Source organism: Oryx dammah, unplaced genomic scaffold (genome assembly GCF_014754425.2).
Source record: "Oryx dammah isolate SB20612 unplaced genomic scaffold, SCBI_Odam_1.1 HiC_scaffold_7, whole genome shotgun sequence".
NCBI lineage: Eukaryota > Metazoa > Chordata > Mammalia > Artiodactyla > Bovidae > Oryx > Oryx dammah.
Genome location: NW_024070191.1, coordinates 42,409,730 through 42,431,470, shown reverse-complemented (window position 1 = coordinate 42,431,470; position 21,741 = coordinate 42,409,730).

The window sequence follows — 21,741 nt, the reverse complement described above, 5'->3', positions numbered from 1 at the left end:
TGAAACCCAGAGACAGCTGTCTGACTGTAGATCGGTAGGAAACACAAACCAACGGAACTTCCCCACTCTTCCGGAACTTACACAGGAGGAAATCCAGCTTATTATATTACACAGTATCGACCAGAATTATGCCAAGGGAAGGTCTAGGGGAGGAGAAACACCACACAGCGCTGCAGTATGTACTGACCTTGACCTACACGGTGAGATTCTTGCACCTCTGTCTTCTACACATACAACTGTTTCTTCGGTTTACATGTCCGCTATCGTATGACACACACTGGAAAAAGTCAGCATACTCCATTTACCCAACCTCATGTTGGAAGGAGCCGACTACATGGATTTCTGCATTTCATAACGCGAATTCATTCAAAAGCATTTACTCAGTGGCAGCCATGTTCCAGGTATTATTGCCGTCCTTAAAGTGATGGATCCTCACACTCCTGTTGAAAACGGGGATTTCTCCAAACAGTTGCTCATATCAGTTGTTTATTTTGTTTATCTTTGGGAAGCTTCTACATCAAAAATCTTGTCTGCATTAAACTGTAAATCCAAAGTTGTTTGCTGTTCTTTTTGCTCATATAAAGTTTATCATGTTTCTATCAATTTGGGATGAACGGACCAAATGTTTGGCTTTCTAGAGAGAGATGAGAACTCTTCCTTGGTAGGGATTAGTAATTCCATCTCCTTGCAGCCTTTGATCACAACGCTAATTCATCATAAACCCACATGTCATAATGATCCATCTGTTTCAATTTCCTCATCAGTAGTTGTTGAAATTCGGCAAGGATTTGTTGGTTGGTTACTCTTATTCACAGTCACAGTAACACAAGCCCTGAAGTGATCAGCCTGTATTGTGTGGCCTTCATGCAGGGTGCACAGATTTGCAGCCTGTTTACTTTATCTAGGCTCAGCCTTGCAAGGCAGCTGTTAGGCATTTAGTTAATAAAATCCTCTTCCTCCAGGGATCCATGCTTTGTCCAAGCACAGGGAGATGCGTGCAGCTTACAGTTTAACACTGCGAGTGATGCACCTTCTGGTTTGGTTTTGTTTATTTTAATGCAGCCAGCTCCAGATTTTGGTGGACAGCCTCCCTAAAACTAGCTAATTCAAGCAAGACCAAGCTTGGCCACTGTGTTTCTTATTTTAATTTTCTGAAAGAGGGTAGGTGAACACTTTATACTGTATTTTCAAGATGAACCCTGTTGACTTCAAGTGCTAGGAAGTAAATGATCTTTGAATGTATTTAAGCCCAGCTTCTACTCATTGCTTCTACGTGATGTTTCCTGGGGGGCGGGGAGGGGGAGAAGGGTCTTATCTGTCTTTTTCAAATATTGAAGAAATGAAAATATATGAGATTAAACCTTTTCTCATTTGATTGCGTCCCGGCCAAAAGATCATATCAATGAAAACTCATTCAAAGACCTCATTAAAATTCAGTCCCTAGATGAGCAAACTTAATTGGCATGAAGTCAAGATACATAATTATTTAAATTAGGAACATTTCCAGAAACCAAAGATTATGATGAGAGGCATCTATTTACATTACATCATTCCACTGTGTTGGAAGTTACAATAAAAACTATGTATTTTTGCTAAAAAGAAAAGGAGATATAAAATTATAACTCTATAGCATCTTTAAAACAAAAGAGGTTTATTTAAAATAGATGCCTTTGGTTTGTTTATATTCAAAGGAAGATAAAGTCCTTCTTTCTTGAAGAGTTTCTATCAAATCTAACAATGTTGTAATAAAGTATCCTGAGACTTAGCATGAATAGATTTGAACATTAAAAAATGAATGGTAAAAATGGCAATAAAAAGTATTTTCAAATTAGTTTGTGAGCATATATCACAAACGTGGTGAGAAGTTTGAGACCCACTTCATGGGAATCAACACAACCATCCTCAACAGAAAACCAAACTGAAAATTATCTTAAGGATTGGTAAAAACACAGATGATTGTGAGCTTCTAAACACCCTATGCATATCTCTGTCATTCCGTTTATATAGCATATTTTTCTTAGCACCCAGGGACCTGAGGTGGTTGCCTTGACAGTACTCTAGTTATCTGGGTATAAGATAAATACTTTCAGAATCTCAGAGAAAGAGTGTAGAGGTCATTAAAATTCTACCCACTCTAGAACTGTTGACACTCTGCTTCTCATCTCTCAAAAGGCACCTCGGGTTGAGGCCACATTTCTTTTTTTAAGATTGGCGTCAGTGCTATTGTAGGTATTTGCTAGGGGTAAACAATGCAAAGATATTCTAAGCATAAACGTGGAGCAGCTTTCTGTGGCTCAAGCCACTTGTCACGCCTTCTTCAGTGTCAGCCAACTGCCCTTGTTTTTGTTCTTTCCATGTTCTTGTTTCAAACATTCTTTTGCCCATTAACAGGTAAAATGAATAAGGTGGAGTTTCTCCCTACACACTGTCTGTATCGGCGGTTTACATCAGTGGTCACAGAAAAGCAACTGGTTCTTTCAAGAGAACTGAAATCAACGCCCCCCAAGAAACGAGTGGGCCTCCACAGTGGCTCAGCCATAAGGAATCTGCCTGCAACGCAGGAGACGTGGGAGCAGTCGCTTCTGTCCCTGGGTCAGGAAGAACCCCTGGAGGAAGGCATGGCAACCCTCCCCAGTACTGTTGCCTGGAGAATCCCGTGGACAGAGGAGCCTGGCGGGCTACAGTCCATGGGTCACAAAGAGTCGGACGCAACCGAGTGACTGAACACACACACACACAAACACACACACACAAAATAAAAGGAGAAAACGACAAACAGCAAACGTGGGGCATATACCTGTCCTCAAGTAACCAGAGGCCCAGCTGAGCAGAGCTTTAAGAAGGAGGAGTAACAAGGGTCAGGTTGAGGCAGCACAGAGGAAGATACTGTTCACACTCCCCAACTTTCATGGGACTTGGTGGACAGAGGGCTATTTGGAAAGTGTCCTTCCTGTATGAGTTTCAGCATACACATCAAGGGTGATTTTAAGATGAGATTTTCTGGCTGGGTCCGCCATGGTATGTTTCCTATTATACCAGCCAGTGGCAGCTTAAAAGCTAAACTGGCTCCATAAGATTCTAACCTAAAGCCAAAAGAGATAACCAAGTACCTACTGGGCTTTTTTTCAAACTTCTTACTTTGCTATCAGAAATGGTGCTTTCTCAATGTCCATGAATCTTGAAGTTATTCTAGGCCACACCAAAGCTTAATATACATCAAGATGTTAAAACTCTGTAGTCAGGTAATGTTTCACTACTTGAGGGAAACAAAGACTTAAATCTGTAATAAAAGAATAAAAAAGTGTGGCAAAACCAATACAATATTGTAAAGTAAAAAAATAAAATAAAAAAATGTTATTGAGGAAAAAAAGAATTAAAAAGTAGAATATTTGGAAAATAACAAAGGCTTTCCTGATTAGAGGTCATTAACTTAAGTAATGAATATTGTGTACACATTTTGCTACTATTTGAATTTAACCTCAATTTTTTGTCAGCTCTTCAAACTCATCTTCCACATCATTTATTTAATTTTCTTTTGGATTTTCATTCTGCCCTTGGCTGCTTCTGATCATAGTTTTAATTGTATGTTTATATTTAAAATATTATAATCAAATAATACCTATTTCACAATTTAGAGATTAGAATTAGCAAAAGAATAACAAAAAGATACACTCAATTGCTAGTCTTTTCAAGTAAACATTTTCTGCAAAAGCAACTTCAATTAATTCACAATAATTATTGGAAAGTTCTACAAAAATTTATCTACTCAGTCTTTCATTGTGTGATATTTGGAAGAAGTTGTTACTAATGTTACAATTATATTGGTGCTTTTATTTAAGAATGTAGCAATTAGAATCAGTGACTTTTTCAGTAGAGTTTGTAATTCTAAATTTTTTTTCCTTGATATTTCAGGAAATTGTAGATGGTTTGTCTGAATGATAGAAATATCTTTATTTCTCAAATTGGAGAATACATATGGAATACTCATGACTGTCATTTTGACATTTCTGTCAATAACTTTAGTAATCAGTATATCTGATACAATAGATAAAAAATGATTCATTTCTTTTGACATTTTTCCTCTCTTCCTCTTTATTCCAATATCATTTTATAATTCTACAATATTTTTTCTTTGTATTGGCTGAAGAGTGTGATGGTTAAGTCATTTTATCTTCCTTTAATTTTTAATCATTTAAGCTAAATTGCCAGCTTGCAACGACTCTTGACCAGGCGATCTTGTGATATTAATCAATGTCATTATCGTCAGGCCCGGCCTTGGCTATTTATTAGCTCCAAGGTCATTTCAAATGCTTACCCTAGGTCCTGATATCTAAGAGGAAATATTCAAATCCTTCCTACTTCTATCAAATAAAGACAGCCTTGATTTAAAAATCTCTTCACTGCTATCAAATGGTTTCATAATGTATTAAATGGTATCAGGAACATGGTCTTTTATAATAACATCTGTTCGAATAGTTGTCCCTGATATCTTGTCTTTGTTTCATTGTAAAATTGTCGAGGGATTTAGAGAACATTGAGGAATAATGTCAGGAGTCAGTCCTCACTCATTCATTATTCAGCAAGCGTGGATGACTGTCAACCACTATCAGGAACCAGGCTTGGCACTAGGAGTCCAAAGATGTAATATCCATGTTGCCTGGCACTCAGGAGGTGGGTATCCTAGCTGCAGACACAGGCAATTTCAATTATAATGCATTTTGAAAGGTGCAACCCTGGGAACTCCTCCTCTATTTCCTAGCTGTGTAACATGGGGCAAATTAATTTGCCTAAGCCTGTGGTCAAATACAGAAAATGATAATGGCAGCTGAACATAACCTATGGAGTTGTCAAGAGGGCTAAACAACATAGATGTAAAGGGTTTAGCATAAACTTGGGCACACAGTAAACACTCAGTAGATATAAATTATTATCATACTAACATTGCCACCATTAATAAGAGAATGAAATATATAGCCTTCAGAATATTGGATTTTGAAGGGCTTACATTGTCTCTTAATACGGGGAAGGCTGTTACTTTAGGGATAAAGAGTTCACTTTGAAGGAGACAAGTGGGGAGGGGGCTTTAGACAGAGGGAAAAGCTAGAACTGAAGCATGGAAGGGTGAGACAGAACGGCAGATGGTCCAAAAAATAGGAACCCTGGTGACCTGTCCTGGGGTGGGGGGAGGAGTTGATTGGGAACCTGTCCTCGGGGAGAGGGGCTGGGGTTGATCGGGAGTTTGAGATTAGCAGGTACGAGCTATTATGGAATGGATAAACATCAAGGCCCTTCGGCATAGCACAGGGAACTGTAGTCAATATCCTGTGATAAACCAGAAGGAAAGGAATATAAAGAAGGATACATATATATGTGTGCATAGCTGAATCACGGTGCTGTACAAGAATAATTAACACAACGTTGTAAGCCAACTATACTTCAATAAAATAAAATTTAAAAAATAGGAACCAAGTCACTGCTAAACAAAATGGGGCAGGTTTACAGAAAGCACAGTGAGCCTGTATCCGGGGTTGGCAAATTCTGCTGTGAAGGATGATTGATACGTGCTTCAGTCTCTGGGAGTCAAGCGAGTTTCCATCACTCCTCAGCTCTGTCCTGGTGGTGGGAAGGCAGCTGTGCTCCAAGAAATGGCTAGTCACAGGATCAAAGTTGAATTTTATAAATGTTATGTGTTACAACATATCATGTTATTACTATTATGCTGATATTTGCACATATTTAAAAACATCTAAGTTCCATTTTTTGCCAATGGACTGTGCAAAACCAGTCTGTGGGCCCTTCCGGCTGCAGACAGTTGTCAGTCTGTGTACAGTGAGTCCCCTACAAACAAGTGCTGTGCTGACAGCGCATTGGTGAGTCCAGCTGGTTCCTAAGTCCAAAGTTAGTCTAGGTACCCAACTAACACAATTGGCTACATAGTAATACTGGATTTTTAATACTTTTCATACAAATAAAAAGTGAAAGTCGTTCAGTCATGTCTGACTCCTTGTGACCCAATGGACTGAATTCTCCAGGCCAGTATACTAGAGTGGGTAGCCTTTCCCTTCTCCAGTGGATCTTCCCAACCCAGGGATCGAACCCAGGTCTCCAGCATTGCAGGTGGATTTTTTACCAGCTGAGCCATAAGACATAACAACAAATATAAAAAATAAAGAAAACATTCTTAAAGTACAAAAAGTACAGTAGTACAGGGCACCAGCTGGCATCCAGGGGCAGGCATCGAGTGAGCAGGCACGAAGCCTTACTGCCTGGAGGAGGGAAGGGATGCGGGAGGCGGCAGAGCTGAAGGACCCTCAGCAACAGGAGACGGAGGGCCCGCTGCAGCGTCACTCGCGCTTGACATCGGTGGAACACACGTTCGCATCTTTGAAAGTTTGCTACTTGAAGGTTTGTTTGTAGGGGACTTACTGTATAGTCAAGTGTTGTACATCAATTAAAATGTTGCATTGATTTAGAAACATGCTTAAAGGTATACCAAAATGTACCCGCTGAATAACCCTAAGAATAAAGAAAAGACAGAGAAAAATCACCAAGAACTTGAGAGGAGCTGATTCTCAGTGTTGCAGGTTTTATTACATTATAGTGGCTACACTTTATATCCCTTCCAGTTTTTTTTAGACTGAGCATAAGTTAACTAAAATTATAAAATATAGCTGTTATATATGTCTATGTACTCAAACTTCCCTGGTGGCTCAATGGTAAAAACCCACCTGCCTATACAGGAGAGACAGGAAATGTGCTTTCCACCCCTGGGTCGGGAAGGTCCCTTGGAAAAGGAAATGGCAACCCTCTCCAGTGCTCTTGCCCAAAGAACCCCATGGACAGAGGAGCCTGGGGGGCTACAGTCCATGGGGTCACAAAGAGTCGGACATGACTTAGCAACGGAGCGCGCGCGCACACGCACGTTCTCAAAGTTAATTGATAAGTGGTCCAAAATGTTTTCAGGATATGTTCATGCCAAAATAAAATCTATACCCCAACCATTTTTATTTCTTTTACAAATCCTTCTACAATTTTAAGCTGTGTAGAGCGAAAAATGACTAATGAAAAGTGAGTCTGAGAACCTGAATATAAAATCTGTGTTAATATTTCGAACTTCTTTTCCTTTTGAGTGTCACTCTTGTGCTCGCATGCACAGTTATCCTAGGAAAGGGACATCAGGTAGTAACAATCAGTCTAGGACATTATTTCCATTTGTTCATGGATGTAGGAATAAGTGCTGCTCAACGGGACACCAAAGGAAATACAAGGGGGGACAAGAGGGTTTTATACAAGCATAAAATTTAGGAGGAAAAGTTTAGTTATCACAAACTAAAGGAACAAAAATAGGCAAACAAACTCAGCAGAAATAGAATAATTCAAAATGAAATATGATACTCCCTAAGAAACATAACCAATTTCAAGCTCACTCCTTTACAAGTATTTATTAAATCTCAACGATGGGCTAGACACTGATCTAGTCACTGAAGATAACACTGAGGTATCATCATATTTAGTGGGGAAACCCTTCCAGCAATGACTTGAGTATCTACACCGTGTGTAGTCAGCATGAACATCGCATTTGGGTCAGTAACACTGGTGAGAACAGTAATTCAGAAGGTCAAGGGTTTGCAAAAGAAAAAAATAAATAAATAAAGCTCACTGCTTGCAAATGTACTTTAGAAAACCACAAGAATCTATACATTATTAAAAATACTAGTAACACTCAGCAGTGCAGCTAGACTCACAATTAGCATAAAAACCCATCTGTTCCTCTATGGCAACAGTAAAGGGCTGAAAATAAAATAAGAAAAGAAAGATGGCATTACAAGAGCAACTTCAATATAAATAACTTATCAATAAAGCCATAATGAAAACTCTGCAGTACCTTGTTCAGGGAAAAGATTATTAAAAGACATTAAACAAGACCTAAATAATGAAGGGCGCCCTATGTCATAAATCGTGAATTTCCTTACAATGAAACTATAAATTTACTTCAAATTTAATCTAAATCTCAGAAAGTACTGTGTGGTATTTGAGATGATGATAAAATTGTGTGAAAGAGAAAAGGGCAAAGAATAATGAAGACAATTCTGCAGATGAACAAAATGAATAGACTTGCCGTATCTGATAGCAAGTGTTATTATAAAGGTACGGCAGTTCAGAGGGGATAGAACTGATACAGTATGAAGCAGATTCATAGTGGTGCATCAGGGGCTTCCGTGGGGCCTCGTGGTTAAGAATCCACGTGCTAGTGCGGGGTGCGGGGGTCGGATCCCTGGTTCGGGAACCAAGATCCCAGGAGCCACAGGCGCTGAGCCCACGACTCTGACAACAAGGAAGTCGGAGCAATAGGCACCTGTGCACCGCTCCCGGAGAGGAACCCCGCTCACTGAAGCTAGAGACAAGCCTGCACGGCAGCGAAGACCCAGCCCGGCCACAAAGACATTAAAAACAGCACAAAACTGTCAAGCATAGTCGTAGAACAGCATAGGGAGCCCAGAAATAAAGTTACGTTCATCAGTGCTTAAAAAAACAATTTGAAAATTCACCTTGGAAAATCCTCTCCGCTACATAACACAGGGAGTTGAGTGCATGCTAAGTCACTTCAGTCTTGTCCGACTCTCTGTGACCCCATGGACTCTAGCCCTCCAGGCTCCTCTGTCCACGGGATTCTCCAGGCAAGAAGGCTGAAGCAGGTCGCGTTCCCTTCTCCCAGGGATCTTCCCAACCCAGGGATCGAACCCTCATCTCTTACATCTCCTGCACTGGCAGGCATATTCTTTACCACAATAATATACATATAAAATCTCTACTTTTCTATAGATATTTTCCTGGTAAAGAAGCAAAAGGAATTAGTTGGGCTCTGACAAACAGTCCTTAATCTGCAATTTTGGCCCGAGAAAGAATGAACTGTTTGCAAGCGTCAGGCTGCATGCACTGTTTATTATCCAGTCCCGAGCTTTGGGTGCTCTGATTCAGGGCCATAAGCCTTTGCTGCCATGCTGCCCTTTTAGCTGTGAGCACTTGATGTTCCCAGCTAAGCTGTGGAAGAGTGCGCAAGTGGGGTTCCCCGAAGATGCAGTAAGGACCCCTCATCGCTTCTTCACCCAAAAGTCCTGGAATCAGCTCAAAGTCCTCAGGGCCAGTGGTTTTTCTTTCCTGAAAAATACTGATTTTCAGACAAACCTCATCCTTACCCACAGAGCTGTCAGTGATTAATTATATAGCTGCTGTTGAGAAACATTGTTATTTTCTTGACTAGAGGAAAATCTGCAGAACCAGATTTGAGCCAGAATATGGCGCTAGTGGTAAAGAACCTTCCTGCCAAGGCAGGAGAAATAAGAGGCATGGGTTTGATCCTTGGGTCAGGAAGACCCCCTGGCGGAGGGCATGGCAGTGAGTGCACTGCAGTGTTCTTGGTGGAGAATCCCATGGACAGAGGAGCCTGGAGGGCTAGAGTCCAGAGTGTTGCACAGAGTCAGACACGACTGAAGCAACTTAGCACCTTACCTGCTCTGGAGGCTCTGGGCTCCCAGAGTGGCGATACAATGGCCCTAAGAATCTCCCTGCCACGGACTAGAGAGTGTCACAGTGAGCAAAGTAACTCAGACAGAGAAGAGAAATATCGTTTATCACAGATAGGTGGACTCTAAAAAGAAATGATACAAATAAAAACAAACTTAAGGGAGGAAGGGTAGGGGAAGGGATATTTAAGGACTTCGGGGTCCCTGTGTACACACGGCCTATTTAAAATGGATAACCAACAAGGACTGACTGCATGTCACAGAGAACTCTGCTCAACATTCTGTAACAGCCTGAATGAGAAAAAAATTTGAAAAAGGATAGATACAAGCATGTTGATAACTGCATCACTTTGCTATACACTTGAAACTAATACAACATTGTTAATTAACTATATTCTGATAAAAAATAAAAAGTTGAAGAGGAAAAAGAGCCTGCCTGACTTTCTAGAATGAATATTCGGTCTTGCTAGTACTGCAGGCTATACGAATATAGGCATTTTTCAATATTTATTGAACTGTATATTTAACATGTCAATGTATGGCAAAAACCAATACAGTATTGTAAAGCAAAAAAATAATAATAATAAAATAAAGAGCAAAAAAAATTTTTTAAAAGACCCACTTAATTTCTTATGTAATTATATCTCCATAGAAAAAGGTTTTCAAGAGAAAAAATAGTGTTTGTGTGGGAGGAGTGCCCTTGGTTAAAAAATTGGGGGAGCTGTTTCTTTCCATTACCCTTTTTTGATCTTGGAAATTGCATAGTAGACATGAATATTAAAGTCTTATAAATACTACAGAGAGCCTTGATATCAGCCTTGTTAATACATAGTGTGATGGTGGCATAAGGAGAGGCAGCAGACAGAATTTAGATCAGAAATTAATTCCTGTATTTATAGCCAATTGATTTTCGACAGTGATGCCAAGGCAATTCAGTGTGACCAGGATAATCTTTCAAAAATGTGTACTAGGAAAATTGGAAATCCAGTTGCAAAGGATAAATTTCAACCCTTGTATTACACCACACACACACACACACACACACACACACACACATAACCCTGTCTCCCAAATTTACTAGTGACCTAAAGGCAAAATGTAGACTATAAAGCATGCAGGAGGAGACGCAGGGAAAATCTCTGGGACTTGTGACTGGTCAAATATTTCCTCAATACGACATGGGAAACGTGATCTATTAAAGATTATAATTTTTACTTCATCAACGTATAAAATGTTTGTGCTTTAAATAACCACATTAAGACAATGAAAAGCCAGCCAGAAGAGGGGAGAAAACATACACAAATCATGACGGGTAAGGACTTGTATCCAGAATATATAAAGAGCTTTACAACTCGGATATTAAAAGGCAACTCAATTTTAAATATGGGATACTGATCTGAATATCAGGAGAAGATAAGCAAACTGCTGATAACCATAGGAAGGATGCCTGACATCATTAGTAATTAGGGGAACACAAGATTAAAACTCCAATGAGATGATTCTTCACCCAACAGAACAGCTATAAACAAAAAGACAGACAGCAACAAGTGCTGGATAGATGCAGAGACACTAGAACCTTCATGAATGGCTGGTGTGAGTGTAAATGACACAGTCACATTAGAAAACCACTTGACAGGTTAAAAAGTTAAACTTATCAGATGACCAAGCAATTGTATGTCTAGGTATCTAGATTAGAAAAATGTAAAGAACATGTTCGCACAAAGACGTGTATCCAGGTACACACTCTAGTATTGACTATGATAACTCAACTTTGAAACTATCCAACATTTCCATCAACTGATGAATGGATAAACAAAGTATTTTTATTCTCCTCATTCAGTGGAATATGATCCAGCAATAAATAGAAACATGCTCCAAATTGGATGAACCTCCAAAACACTGTGCTGCTGAAAGATGATGGGTGGAAGGAGAGACACGTGCATGATATGACGTCATTTATATGAAAATTTATAGAGACAGATAACATATCAGTTGTTACCTTGGGCTGGGATCGTGAGCAGTAATTGCAACAGACAAGAGGGATATTTTGGGGATGATGGAAATGTTCAGACTGTACTATGTTGAGATTTTCACAGTTCTGTAAAGGTACTAAGATGTCATGGGATTATATCCTTAAATAGGTGAATGTTATGGTATGTAAATGATACCTCCATAAACGTGGAAAAATTTTGAACGTGAGTTGATCAAAGGAAAAGAGGGAAAAGTCCTTTAGGATACAGGAAACAACAGTCTGAGTGACATCCTTCCCATACCAGATTTAGCTGACATTTTAAATGTCCTAGACGCTAGGCCTATGGCAACACTGTGAAATGGAGCTGGTGAAGGCACGTTTCCATGTGAGGCTGCAGCTCGCTGGCTGTGGCTTATTCAGGGATAGATTTTTGATGCTGAAGCTTCAGGCAGCACCTCCTTCGGGCTATCTGCCACAGGCATTACCTCTCTCTACCTAGCTTTTGATTAAATGTTGAATAGCAGAGAGTTGCCGCTATAATCCTTGACAAGTATCTGGAGTGCAGTTATTCTGTGAGGCTGGTTAGGTGGGGGAGCCATCAGCTTTAACGGTCAATTGAGCTGGCGGCAGGATTACTCTTTTCTTGAGAAAGTTAAGTAGCTTGGGGGAAAAAAAAATACATGCTGAAACTGAAAACCACCCCAAACCTTATTTCTTGCCTTCCTGGTTTCTCAGAAAGAACAGGTGAAAAACATCTCAGGATCAGCCACATCCAGTCATATCTGCGCTAGGAAATGCCACAGAATAACAGCATCTGAAACCAAGTCTACAGGCAGGCCAGCTCCTTCTTACGGCCTTGGTTAGGATTGTGCAGTGATTATGGCAACCACAGCTGCTTACGCACGGTTACCTGGACCTACGGTGCAGTATTCACTGAAATGGGCTGCAGAGACAGGCTGTCAGGACTGGAGCAGACGCTTGGCTTTCTCCAAACCAGGCTGGGAGAACGCTTCCACAGGTGACCAGGTTCTGAACCCAAGGGAAATAAAGAGAAATGTCCTGAACGTTGCAGCTCTGGACTCATCCCTGTGCACCACTTACCCCAGGAGCTATTAAGACTCTTTGGGCTTTATAATATCGACCTGTGCCTTAACTTGGGGACTTAAGATAAAGATCACAAATATTTTGTTACTTTCTTCCTTTCCCTCCACACCATGGTCTTCTCCAGATCTTTGACCTAAAGGATTAAAAACGTTCATCACAGCTCTTTTTTTTTTTCCTCTGCCCCCAAAAGGTACTTCTCTAACTTGGTCTAGATTTTGCTATTTAATACCCATGCTTTAATTCATATGTGGATCAGGTAAGAGTAAGCTGGTTTGTAGATATGTAAGGGGATAGTGACAGTGAGACAGGCCCGGGACCTGGGACATTTTGCGGCAGTGCTTGCGCCTGGACAAACATCTCCTCCAGCAACAAAGAACAAAGAAACTATAAAGGACTAAAAATGACTGCCTGCGCGCACAGTCCTGCCAAAGTATGGACAACAAGATACAAAGAGGCCGAGAAACACCACGGCCGCTTCTGAAGAGCCGGAGCAAGAACAGGTGTCGGAGGAGAAGCAGGGTACTGCGCACCCCCGCCTGCACTCAGCGCCGCCTTAGGGGTGGGCAGGGCAGACCGCCAGCAGCCCCGCCACGCCACTCCCGGACCCACCACTGTGGGTGCGTGCCAAGTCGCTCAGCGTGTCTGACCCTTTGTGCCCCGTGGACTGTAGCCCCGCCAGGCCCCTCTGTCCATGGGATTCTCCAGGCAAGAACACTGGAGTGGGCTGCCACGCCCTCCGCCGGGGGGACCTTCCTGACCCGAGAATCGAACCTGCGTCTCTATCGTCTCCTGCATCGGCAGGCGCGTCCTTTACCTCTAGCCCCACCTATACCCCTACCTATACCCCTCACCCGCTGTGAGGAACCCGGTCCCCCTCCTTCAGGCAGTGAGGGAGCCGGGGACCTGTCACTTGTTCCTGCTCCCTCCTATGCAGCAGGGGCACCAATAAAGCTTTTCCTGGATTTCTTGTCTGTCCTCTGATCAATTTCTATTGATCAAGGAGACCAAGAATCATAGTTGGTAATAACAGTAACTAAGCAAGATATTAACATACAGAATTTCACCCATTTACTGAAAGGTCAGTGGATCATAATTTCCTTAGTATGTCGGGCCTAAAACCGCTAGATCTGTTTTCTATCTGCTGGGGATAACCAGGGACTTAGCATTGACAGGGAAAACAAAAATATAATATTTTACTTTTTATTTGAAGAAGGTGGAGAAATTTTATTTATTACTGTTTATGTAGCAAATATAGATAAACAGTTCCAATAAATGGGTCTCATTCCACCAGTGAGTCTTCGAATGAATAAAATCTTATTGAGAAAGTCAAAAGATTTCCAAGTCAATTCAAAGATGCCTAAAACAGTAAAATATGTACAATTTTCACATCTCCTGGGTTCCTAAATATAGCACTGATGTTCACTTAGCCTCTGTTTTAAGTTCAAAAATAAAGTAATTTTAATTCCACTTAGATTGTATGACTGCAAAGAACTTTTTAATGAGATAATGTATATAAGGTACTCTGCAAAGTTGGGTCTAAATTAGTAACTATTACCTGAAAATAACACATTTTAAATCAACTACACTTCAATTAAAACATAAAAACAAAGCAAACAAAAATAATAATAAAAAGCTGATAAAAAATTCTTACTCCCACCAGCGATGTATTATTAGAGTGTTCATGTTCGTTATTATAGCTAATTTTTATGATTGTAAGGAATAACTAAGGACTTCATAACTTTTTAACAATGCAAGTTTATCCATATGTACTAATTGTGTTGGGGATTCTACTTTTCCTGAGATATATGCAAGGCATGTTTAAGTGTTTAAAGGAAAAAACCTCATCTCCATCACTAAAAACATTTTAATTATTTCCATAGTAATTCATTGGTAATACAACTAATTTTGACAGGAAAAGTACTGGAAGTGAAAATTTAGAGAGAATGTTGCTTTTCAGTATTAAAAATAGACACAAAAATGAACTGATATTCCAGATACTCCATAATTTTTTTCTTGCCTCTAAGAGGCAAATATTATTAGTTTTGTTGGTTCTTATGGGAGGGGGGTTCAGGATGGGGAACACGTGTACACTTGTGGCAGATTCATGTTGATGTATGGCAAAACCAATACAATATTGTAAAGTAATTAACTCCAATTAAAATAAATAAATTTATATTAAAAAAAGAAAATCACCTGAAAATCACTATTGTCCTGTTATATTTCTCTTTTTGGATAGGAATATATTTAGAACTGGGCTTCCAAGGTGGTGTTAGTGGTAAAGAACTCACCTGCCAACTCAGGAGAACAAGAGACGTGGGTTCGATCCCTGGGTCAGAAAGATCCCCTAGAGGAGGAAATGGCAACCCACCCCAATATTCTTGCCTGGAGAATCCCATGGACAGAGGAGCCTGGTGGGCTACAGCCCGTGGGGTCACAAGAGTTAGACATGACTTAGCAACTACACCACCACCACCAGTTACAAACCTAGGAATATCAGGGGCTGCATCTGGCTGACATACCCTCCATGCTTTGTGTAATTCCTCCAAACGAGGAGCTCGTTAGAGATGATCTGAGGATGACATTAGGCAGGAAGTTAGACTTGAGCAACAGGGGGAAGCCTGGTGTAAAGGGATGCAAGCTGATCTCTAAACTCCATCCCAAACACACCCAGGAGAGCTCACTGATATGCTTCTAGATAACCACATACACCCTTGGCACACAGTGGATACAAAACAACCTCAAGGGCTTCTCCAAGTAACCTCAGGCATTTAGGAGCCCCTAAGGGCTCATGAATAATCCCCGTCTAACTACAACAGACTGAATTATGGGGAGACATAGACAACACAGCCTACTGTTATATAATTTACAGCCGTCACTTGGCCTCGAGCGTGTGCCGATTTGCATTCCTTTCCATTGATTTGTGGTGGGTATAAGCACTACTTTGTACACATCATAACCAAGAGGAGGAGACTGGAGTGTGAAAGGGGGCGCCAAGACGGAGGGATGAGGGCGAGGAGGACTTTCCGGCTCCGGCTTCTCCAGTGTCTTGGGAGTGTCTGTCTAATGAAAGGTCTGCCTGCTTGAGCTGAACCGAGCTGTAACTTGTCTGCCATTTTACACCCTTTAGTCCATCACTCCAAATTTTTCTTGTGACAAGACAAGAACCAAGAAAGATAAATAAACCAACCTGACAATGAGTTCCAAAAAATCTGTGTTGCCACTTTTTAAATGACTAGCATCCATCATCAATTATTTATACTGAGATTTATAACACATTCTTAAATATTCAGCATCAAGTAAAGAACTGGAAAAAGCTTTTTACCAGATACCCCTTCTTATAATCACATATTCAGAGAATAGATGTAGCTTTTACTTCTAAGACCTAAACTATTTACTGACTCCATCATAATGACATTAAAATATTTTGATTAAAAGTTGGCTCCAGGTTAATAACACAGCATGAGGGACTCCTAGTGATATAGTCACGGTTCAGATTTGGGGAGCAAGCGGCCTCAGTTAAGAGATAATTAAGCAGTTTCAGCCCGGAGGAAGGCTGCTTCAGCGGGCAGCTTGACTGTACTAACAGATGAACTTGGTTTGCAAGCAAATGGGTAAACAAATCTGTTAAATATAATTAATTTCGTTTATACACATTGTTTCTCCATTTTTTTAATTTACCAAATAATTCTCATCTCCACTTAAATGCAGAAGGTTGATTGTGCAAATATTACTATGGAGTAAATGATGTGAGGAAGAAGTTGAATAGAAGCTGCTTTTACTTCACTGTCCATGGTATTTTGGTACAGTTTTGTTCTTAGCTGTATTATCATTATTCAGGATGGTCCTTAAACCCACACTACAATTAATTTACCTGATTTGTCTAATAAGTCCTCCTTAGAGATGATTTATGTAGTTAAATGTGCAATTATCTAGTAATAAATTGTTCAGAAGGAAAAGGTGTGGGAGGAGTCTCTGCCCTCCGATCGTGGAAAGCAGACACTGTCGGCGTTAGTGATTAATAGGTTGATTTTCAGCCCTACACACGCCTTAAAGTCATCTTCATGAGAACACTGCTTTCATAAAACACAGATTCATTTACTTTATACAGTGAACACTTACTAAGCAACACGCATTGTTTGAAATATTAACTCATTTCTTCCTCAACATAACCCTGGGATTAGGGAATAACCCAGATGATGAAGGATCCAAGACCTGGGTATGAAGCAGGTCACTGAGGCCCAAAGCTAGAAAGTGGGTGTGAGCTTGGGTCGTCGTCACAGGGGGTTCCCTGGCGGCTCAGAAGGTAAAGAATCCGCCTGCAAGGCGGAGGTGGGGGTTCCACCCCTGGGTTGGGAGGTTTCCCAGGCGGAGGCAGGCACGCACCCCAGTCTTCTTGCCTAGAGAATCCCGCGGACAGAGCAGCCCGGCGGGCTGCAGTCCACGGGGTGGGAAAGTCAGAGACGACTGAGGGACCGGCGCTCTCCCAGCACGTAGACTGAAGGCCGCGAGGGCTGACTCGGCTCCTGGCGAGCATCCGCCCGGGCGGAAGGGATGCCGGACTCGAGGGGCAGCTCGCCGCCGCCGCCGCCCCCTGAGCTGGACACACCTCGCGGCTGCTCGTCCTGGTCCTCGACACGTAGGAGACTTGGCCTCACACCCTGTGATGTTTCGGAAAGTGTCACAATGCAGCGTCGCCAGAAGCGGGTTGCCTGAGCTGAATTCGGTGTGAAAGGCCCCCGAGCGCTCAGCTTGAGGGCCTGGGTCTAGACGCAGGCGAACGGGGCCGAGAGGGGTCCCGGGGAGACCAGCGGCCGCTGCACGCCGCGCAGGAGGACCGGCCCGTGGGAAGGCGCAGAGGCGATCAGAGCGCATGGAGAGGGCGCGGGGCCCGGGCCCGGAGGGAAGGCAAGAGAGGGAGCGCGGGCGGGGTCAGCCCCGAGCTTCAGGGGTGGGTGCCCCGAGCGGGCTGGCTCAGGAGGGGCCGCCCGAGAAGGCGGCATGAAGCTGGAAGAGAAACGTGGCTCCCGAAGAACCACAGCGAGGCTCATTGCAGTCACCGCTCCGCAGGACGAGGCGAAAATTCCGAGCCGTGGTAGAAACAGGGCTTGGTTGAGAGGCGTGATGCTTCCGGCGGCCAGCACTGGTCTGTGTGCAGAAACTTTTGACCGAGACTGCCGTTCCCTCCCTGTGACTGACCCTGCCTGGGAAGTGATCAGCCTAAAGTAGTGTCTCCTATTACCTCCCCGGGGAACTGGTCTGTTTTCCTTCATAGCGCTGATCACCACGTGCGTCTTTGATCATTTACACGTGTGCCTGTTGAAGGTGTGTTTCCTCCACTAGACTGAAACCTTGAAGACACGAACTTGAGCTCATTTCACAGCAAAGTATGCTCAGTTATCAGCACAGCTTTGCACAGAAGGTAAATAAATATTAATACATGATCCAGGTTTCTTCTCCTCGCTAAAAGCCATGTTCTTACAAACTAAAAAAACTAAGGTAAGACCTGAAATATGCAATCCATTTTACTATGTTAAAAATAAAATAAAAATCTATAAACTTTCTGGGTTTTGCTTAAAAATCAAAGATGAGGAATAGTTGAATTGCCAAATTTAAACATTCTCCTTCCAGGTGCTTAAACCCTATTAGCATTTCAACTGTTTAGGTTCTTGGATGTGAAATATTTATGAATGCAAAAGTTTCCAATGAAACATTGTAATAAGCAGAGAGAAAAGCACTACTCTGGATCAGAGAGATTTACATTATAACTAATAGAAGTTAGCCTCACAGCTGGAGCGCTACAGGAAAGAAAAAATACTTCTTCAAGTGGGAGAAAAAATGTGTGTTCATAAAAGTTCAAATACTTCAATCAAAGTAGTACAGCATATACTAATTTTTTTTTTCACAGATGAAAGACCCAAAATAAAGTAAGCTTTAAAAAATCAAAGTACAATAAAGGTCTGTGATCCAGAACATCTTCAATCACAGCCTCTTATTCTGCTCTGTCATCTAATTTCACCATTCTCCACTCCAGTGCCTTTGACCTTCAGAGAACAATAATGCCGATGACTTTTACAGTTATTTGTTCCATTGTGCCATGGTAATTGAGTTCACCTAAGGACCTATTTGACATTGTATTAATAATTGTTTATGTAGGAGAATTCTAGCCACACTAATAAGTCTTTATAAAATCTAATCAAGAAACTTAAAAGATGTTTTGTGTTATTGATGATGGAGCATCGTCAACTATATTGAATTTCTCATAACTGTTTGAATTTCCAAGATGCATTTATCTTTACATTTATGTTGAGGAATAAAATCACAAAGGACATTATTATTATTATTACACTGTTTTTGTTGGAATTAAAGGGAAAATTCTCCCCGAAAGTGTTCTCACAGTTTAATGCCAACAGGAAAGCAATTAGTGTTTTCCTTCTGATGGATGAAATATTCATCAGTAATTTTCATTTTTTATACATATTCTGTTATCATCCCAGCATTCTCCTAAAATAAATTCAATATAGACTATGTGTACAGCTCAAAGTAGTCTCTAACATAAGCATTTTTAAATTGCTAAAGTCTCAAGCAAAAAGTAGAAAATGAAATGATCAAAAGAAATCTCTTTTCTTTGCAACAAGTGTCCAAATGTTTCTGTATGCCAGACTCTTAATCTACAAAAATATTAACACAGTGCCAAAACTCCAAATAAAAATGGTCAACGTTTTAAAATTGCTTCAAGGAATACTCAGCATAACAAAATCCCAGTGCACAGAATATTATAGACAGCTTCATTTTCCAGTGTAATTTTACTTATATAATGAATGCTTTTTAATGCGCTCATTTAAGTTGAAGAACAGACGGAGGCGCTGATGAAGGTGCCTGGGGGCAGTTCGGTCAGTTATCATCAGCAGGTGATAGCAGGTACAGCGTGAAAGAAGGTGCCTGAGGGCCCCGGACCCTGAGGAGAGCAGAGACCCAGGAAGCACAGCAGCGGGACGCGTTCCCAGTCAGCCCGGGCCTGCCCACCCGGGACCGGTCCTTTGTCAGACAGCGCTGCACCATCACTGTCCCCGCTGATGAGGGAGTTTAACCCTCTCTCCGCTGCCTCACGACGCACCTCTTACCCTGCAAGCACGTCTGCGGCTCGGTCACGTTCCTCCCCTCTCTCTGTGCCAGACCCCCGCCACGTCCGTCACGCCTGACACCCCTCACCCGTAACACACGCTGAACTCACCCATTGCTGGTCGCGCTTCCGCAATCAACGCCCATCGCAGCTCCCCGCTGTGCAACGCCTCGTTCCCCGGGATGCAGTGCACACTCCTCCCCCCGCAACGGAGGTCAAGTTCACTTCTTTTACGACTCCTTATTCAAAGTCAGCCCTTCTCAGCCGTTTTCATTCTATTTTGAAGCATCATTTTGAAGTTGATATGTGTGTGTGTGTTATTTTTAATTATTTCAAACTCATCGGGTCCTCATCTAACTAGACAGGAGGTCTCTGAGGTCAGGCCCGTATTTTGAGCTTTCTGGCGTTTGTGCTTTGGTTGCCAGCAGAGCTGACTGACGCACTGAAGGGACAGAGTTGGCACTGCACTGGTTTTCCAGGCTGACAGCCGAGCAAGAAGTGGAGATCGACTCAGTAAGCCAAGAAGAGGGGCAGCCACGTTGTGCTGTCATGCCCGGGTGCAACAGTGGGGAAATCGGGTATTTACCAACCGGGACACTGGCGAAGAATACCACCACGGGCACTGCGCCTAGCTCTGAATTCTGGGTGAGGAAAGAGAGTTTTAGAGCAAGGAACTTGTTAAAGCGATTTGGCAGGTAAGAATAATGAAGGCTTTAATCTTCAATAAAGGAGCCAGGAGTGGAGAAAAGAGAGTCTCTTCAGCAAGTGGTGTTGGGAAGCCTGGACAGCCTCATGTAAACCATGAAGCTGGACCGCACACAAAAATAAACTCAGCATGGATTAGAGGCTTAGACATAGCATGGCACCATAAGACTTCTAGAAGACAACAAACGTCCTCTGACATATTCATCCTCCAACATAATCATTGCAATATTTACTTAGGCCAATCTCCCAAGGTAAAAACAAGTCAAAGCCAAAGGTAAACTAATGGGACCTAATCACAAGTTTTGACACAGCCAGGGAAATCAGAAACAAAATGTGATGGTTCAGAAAAGCTTCTATCTAGTTGAATACTGCAAAAACAGTATTAGAACTTACTTCAAACAGAGACCCATCACAAAAGACCCATCCAAGCACTTTTAGACAATTAGTATTTTATCAATGGCTGAAAGACAAAGGATATGATATCTAAAGGGCTTGAAACAAACAACTGATAATAGTCAATGAGAAAACAAGACCAAATTGCCTTCAAAAGGGTAATTTCAGCCAGTGGAAAATTGACATATTTCCTTTTAAGGAAAATACTACTTTTTACTATTTTAACAACAGACTATTAAATAAAAAGACCTGAGTATTGTCTCTGTTGTTTGGTGATTAAAAGAGAAGCTTCAGGAAACAAAATATCGGGTCCTCAAGGTCTGGTTTTCTTAGCTATGTGAGCTTGCTAATATGGCCTACATGTTACCATCTCCATAATGCCAATTTTGTGGAAAGTCCATTTTTATGAAAAGAGCAGTATACTCTATGGCAAAAAGGTGATGCCCTTGGACATAAAGTAGAATTACGTACAAAGCTAAATCAAGAGTCAGGATAATAAAGCTTCCTGCTTGACTAGAACAAGAGAAGAAAAGAACGGTCTACATACATAGAGTGGTTAGGCGGCTTACGTGCTGTAGTCCTTTTTCACTTTTAATGCTATTGTTTTTAATTTATTTATCACGGCCCACTTCATTCTACAATTAATTTGAGGCAACTAAATCTATAAGCTCTGTGATTGGTAAGAAATATGAAATAAAAAACATATATCATGCTTCTTTCTCTTTTGTAGACTCAGGTACTTTTACTAAGTAACATAATTAGATACCATCAGGTTATATATAATTACTCTCTTTGATTTGGGGAAATTCTACTCGACTAAGTTTTGTCTTTCATTAATTAAGCAAATGTGTACAACATACATGTATATATGTACAAATATTGATACACTAATGAAATTTCATTTTCAGAGAATTCATACCCAC